Below are 6,000 nucleotides of genomic sequence, written 5' to 3' on the forward strand. Positions count from 1 at the left end.
ATCTTAGGGGACAATCTGAAGGTCAGAAAGGCACACTCTTATTAGTTAAGCTTGGACTTTTCATGGTCAGGGAGCAAGAACAACGGCAGCGCTGGCTGACGTGACTCTCACTGATGCTGCACTGGGGATGATTGGTTTCTTACACCCATTCCTGCCTCAGCTTCCTGGATATGATTTTATTAAGAATTGTTGATGAGTAGATATACATTTTGAGGGTTTAAGGTATATATGACTTATTTTTATATAACAATTTATATTTGTGATTTTTTTAAAAAAGATTTTTACAAGATTACCTTCAAAGACAAATAATAAAATAATTACTTCTTTCTTTATAACTGCAAATTGCCACTTGCCAAGTGAGGGAAACTGGCTGAGAAACTACCTTGCTTGCTTACCCTTTGTTAATCTATAACAAGTCGCTTGGTTATGAATGTACATGGGTTTTTTTTTTAAGAATAATTTGTTTTCTTTACCTATACTATGTAACGTTATTTCTTGTAAAGGTATTGGAAAACACATTTTTCATAATCATTCACTAGAAGAAAACTAAAATGTAATCACATTATAATTGTATACTGCTTGAAAGATTTTGCTGAGATATGGTATGGTATGATACGGTGTGATATGCTATGGTGTGGGGTGGTGTGGTGTGGTGTGGTATGGTGTGGTGTGGGGTGGTGTGGTGTGGTGTGGTGTGGTGTGGTGTGGTGTGGCTGGAACATTGTCTCTCCCATCCATCAACTATGTGTGTGTGTATAAAGTTTGTGCGAATGGAGGTTGGAATATTGTTCCAGTTGCGTGTATTTATGTATGTGTGTGTGCAGTACTTGGACTCTACTTGCTGGAGCTTTGCTTTGATCACTCTATGTGTGAATATGTGTGTGTGTATATATGTATATATGTGTGTATATGTGTGTATGAAGTTACTGGACTCTGCCTTTTGTTTTGTTCATTTAGTGGTGTGTGTGTGTGTGTGTTTGTGTGTATGTGTATGTGTATGTACATGTGAGTTTTCTCTCTTTCATTCTCTTTCTTGTCAGCCCCAAAAAGTTAAAAGAGTTCATATTTTTTCCTGCTGGCCACAGAGAGTGCTGGCCCCAGTAAATTGAGCTTTGTTCCCTCAGAAAAAATGTCAGCTGAGCAGCCTCTCTCATTGCTGACTGCCTCTAGCAGCAGCCCCTGTAGGTATCTGGATCCACATGGTCAGTGACTCTAAGCCCTGACCCCCAACAGCTGCCTGCCTCAGTTTACCCACCACATGGATTCCAAAGCCAGAGCCACTGGCAATTCTAACTTATTCCTTGAAAATGTCATGAGTTTGCACAATATTTTAATCGTATCCATTCATCATTTCCTCTCTTCAATTCTTCCTAGTACACTATCTCTTTTATAACCCCTTGCATCCTAATTATTGATGTTCATATACACTTATACACATAGGGTCATCCACTGTGGTGAACTACGAGAAGCAACCTTTCCAAAGGAGAGAGCAGTTCTCTTTCTCTCAGCAGTCTCCTACTACCATTGTGTGCAAAAGCCATGCCTAATCTAGGGGTAGACATTTCACCACACTGCTCTCCGTCCTCTGATATTTATATTCTTCCCACATCCTCTTCCAGGATGTTCTAAGAGCCTTGGAGAGGGGTATGGTATACATGTCCCATCGATGGCTGAGCACTCACAATTGCTTATTCTCTGCACAAAGCATCTTATTTTGCTATCTAGAAGAAACTAGTTCAAAAGAATGAAGTTTCTCTCCATGCTGAGAATATGTACATACATTTGTACATATATATACTCACACACATATGTGTACCTGTGTATATATATATATATACACACACACATGTCTAATCACATACAAAAGAACACACATGTTATTATTCTCTAGACACTTACTCATTAATTGCCAATATCAGAGATTGATAAGGATTTAGTAGAAATAACTCTGAGGGCATTGAATAATTTTTTTATAACTCAAGTGCAAACATTGCAGATATTGTTGGCACCCATCTGTAGGATATGTGGCCTATCTATAGGAAAGGCAGTGACTTGTAGTGGGGCTAATACTCTTTGTGACAACAGTGGAAAGAATTGTCACTACAGTAATGGAAAGTTGTCAAAGTGCTGATCACACAGCTTGAGAACACAGGAGATGGTGGGTAAACAGTTCTCCATGTAGAAGTCACTGATACTGTCACATTTCATCTTAAGGAAGTTTGCTTAGGAGTCACTGAAATAACCTCTAATTCTCCCTACTCACTGGTAGTGAGCTCACTGAAGACACCAGATAAACATAGTTAGAAATTATTTAATACAGATCCATTTTATTCATAACAGAGACAGGCAAGCTTGGGGTATCAACTATAGCAAGGGAAGGAGACAGGGGCCAGCAGAGAAGAGTGGTTGAGTGCTTTGGTGGCCATTTTGGCACTTGATTTTGTATGGCTTTGATATGTTCTATACATCCTACCTGTCTTAGTTACAGTCTCTATGCTGTGAAGAGACATTATGACAATCTCCTAAAGGAGAGTATTGAACTGGGGATGGTTTACAGGTTCAGAGTTTTAGTCCATTCTTGTCATGTTGGGAAGCATGGAAGCTTGCACACAGACATGATGTTGGAGAAGGAGACACGAGTTCTACTTCTGATCCGCAGGCAATAGGAAAAGAGCATGCTACTAGGCCTGGCTTGAGCATTCAAAACACAACACCCACCTGCAGTGATACACGTCTTCTAGTAAAGCCACAGCTACTCCATCAAGGCCACACTTCCTAATCACGTAGTGCGCTCCCTATTAACTAAGCATTCAAGTGTATGAGTCTACGGGACCATTCCTATTCAAACCACCTCACAGGCTTACTTCTGTCTTTAGAATATCGCCACCTATTGACTTTCTACAACTTCCCTATTCACAGCAGTGAGAGTACGCATCAGCCACACACCACGCTCACCTCTGCACACAATGTTTTTTTCTTATCAAGTTTGAATTATGTTTTATGGGACTGTTTTTGCATCGGAATTGTATAATAGACTGTAGGGCACACTAAACCAAGGGTCTTATTTTACCTGGGATACAGTAAAGACTTTGGGAATTTTGTGAGTGAATGAATAAAATTAAAAGTCTGAATTATTGCTACTAGAGATAATTACTATTAACAATAAGTATGAATTAAGGTGGGTTTATGATGTTCTGTTTGATTCTCCTTTTAGGATAAGACTGGACCATTAAATTTCCAAACAGGAAATTTTGAAAAAAAAAAGTCAAAGGATGAATATTTTCTCACTACCATCTTTGTTTCTTCAGGAAATAAAAACTTTATGTAGAGCTGTGTTCGGGCCATGGTTTTTAAATGCAGCAAATGATGGATGTTTCCCTTCTAGAATTTAGAAGAACTATGGGGAAACTCCTTGTCGCACCAGTTATATCTCTACCATGTCATTAGAGCAACCACAATAGAATGACTCATCAAACACGCAGAACAATGCTAAAACTCAACTGCTTAGCTTAGGAACATTCGGTGATCAATACCCTGCCAATGACAGGGACAGAAATGTGCCCTGAGAGTCTTTTAAAAGGATTACAAATTAACCTAAGAGCAACTGAGTCACTGGCCTGTGGCTGTGACAGCAAAATGCACAGGAATTTGATGTCGAGTCAAATTACCAGCCCAAACGTTTTTTCTACTTGATGATCCAAGATCTAATTTCTATTGATCTATCTTCTAGCGAATGGTGTTGGTAAATCCGAATAAACACCGTTTACAATAACGTAGGATTTGAGAGGCTAGAAGCAAAAACTGTGAAATAGTGTGTCCCATACATCTGGGGTATGAAAGAATCTGACACTTCTAGGAACCCACGAGAAGTAAAAGAGAGGGGGAAAATGAACTGTCTCAGCCACTCTGCCTTTGAGGCGAAGAGGGCTTTGATTGGCTGGTGATGTACAAAACGTTGGCTTTTTAGGTGAAAGCAGCTGATATGGAAGAAAGTGGCTAGGAAGGAAGTGGGCAAGAATGACGGCACTGACAGCAGCAGCCCGGAGCTGAGAGATGGCAAGTGGCAAAACTAAAGGCAAAGGTGCACCCAGCTGGAGAAGAAGCAGGAGCAGGGGCAGGGGCAGGAGCGGGGGCAAGAGGAGGAGCAGGAGCTGGAGGGGGAGCAGGAGGAGCAGGAGGAGGAGGAGGAGGAGGAGCAGGAGCAGGAGGAGCAGGAGGAGGAGCAGGAGCAGGAGGAGGAGCAGGAGGAGGAGCAGGAGCAGGAGGAGGAGGAGGAGGAGCAGGAGCAGGAGGAGGAGGAGCAGGAGGAGCAGGAGGAGCAGGAGGAGCAGGGGCAGGAGGAGCAGGAGGAGGAGCAGGAGCAGGAGGAGGAGCAGGAGGAGCAGGGGCAGGGGCAGGGGCAGGGGCAGGGGCAGGGGCAGGGGCAGGAGGAGGAGCAGGAGCAGGAGGAGCAGGAGGAGCAGGAGGAGCAGGGGCAGGGGCAGGGGCAGGGGCAGGGGCAGGGGCAGGAGGAGGAGCAGGAGCAGGAGGAGCAGGAGGAGCAGGGGCAGGAGGAGCAGGAGGAGCAGGAGGAGCAGGAGGAGAAGGGGCAGGGGCAGGGGCAGGGGCAGGGGCAGGGGCAGGGGCAGGGGCAGGGGCAGGGGCAGGGGCAGCTCAGCTCCAAGCCAAGCTAAGAGCCTGATTACATTAGTGAGAACCTTGACCATGCTTTATAGTGTAGCTAAAATGCCCTGAGCATAGTGCCGGCATTTTGCTTGTTGTTTTTGTTTGTTGTTGTTGTTGTTGTTGTTGTTGTTGTTGTTGTTATTATTATTATTATTATTATTATTATTATTATTATTATTATTACCACCATAGTCAAAATAGGTGATTTATTGTAAGGTGGTTGACCAGTATAAACCTTCGTTTTTTACCAAAGTTTGTTGTAATCAATTCTTCTTAAAAATTTATTCACTTTACATCCTGATTGCTGCCCCCTCTGAGTGCCCCCTCCCACAATCCTTCCTCCCACATCATCCCCTTCTCCTCTGAGAGTGTGGCACTCCCTCCAGTATCCCTCCATGCTGTCACATCAAGTCTCTGCTGGGCTTGGTGTATCGTCTCCTACTGAGGCCAGACAAGGCAACCCAATTAGGGGAGTATATTCCACAGACAGGCAAATTGTATATTATCTTAATGACATCATGGGGGAGTTGATCTACTTGATTTCAGTCTATCAGCCCTCCATGTTTTCAACCAGTGGGCCTGTTTTCTCAATAACAGGGTCTTCATTTCTTACTCTAGTGAAGCCTTGGTTCTTGAAAGGCCTCTCACACCCAAGCTGATTTAACTATTATACCCTTGGTGTTGAGCCTGAAACTTGGTAGCCATTGACATATATCTCATTCTCCCTTCTAGACTTTTCCCCTCTTTTCTTTTCAATCTTATGTCATCTTCCTGGTTTCTGCCAGCCCAAGGTTAATTCTTCTCTCCATGGTTAGCCTCTGTGGCACCTTCACTCTCACCTCATCTGACACTATGTTCATCTGACTGCCTCTGATGGTCTCTCATCCCTTCACGACTGCAGTGCTGGACCATGTGCTAGAAGCACCCTCTTCTACACAGTTTCATCTCCTTTCCCTGATTCATTTTCCTTGAAGCTTAAATGGAAAACTCCACCCTTAGATAAATCTATTGTCCCACTTTCTCCAAACCTGACATCACGCAAATAAACAAGTCTAAAGGAGGGCAGGAGCATGCCCAGGGGCGACACTTAGTGCCCTCCATATGCTCATAGGAACACACCCTTCTCAGACAGTACTAGCTCTCCCTTTACTGGTCTGGATAAATTCATGTTTCTGGATCAGATGTTTTGTCTAAACTTCAGACTTTTAAACTCCAATCTTGATGCTTCTTAAATGTATCACAAGCAATATAAACTTATAAACTTAAAATGTTGAAATGGATTGGTTTCTCCCTGCATTTTTCCTTTCTGCAGGTAATGGCATTTTCTTAGATGTT

The 6,000-nt window shown here is 43.1% G+C and overlaps 1 protein-coding gene across 1 annotated transcript in view; it reads right to left on the bottom strand.

Annotated features, from left to right (window-relative positions):
- Positions 1-6,000, bottom strand: part of Gabrb1 (gamma-aminobutyric acid type A receptor subunit beta1) — a 483,582-nt gene that overhangs the window by 83,496 nt on the left and 394,086 nt on the right. The window lies entirely within an intron of this gene.

The sequence above is a fragment of the Rattus norvegicus genome, chromosome 14, assembly GCF_036323735.1.
Source record: "Rattus norvegicus strain BN/NHsdMcwi chromosome 14, GRCr8, whole genome shotgun sequence".
Lineage (NCBI taxonomy): Eukaryota > Metazoa > Chordata > Mammalia > Rodentia > Muridae > Rattus > Rattus norvegicus.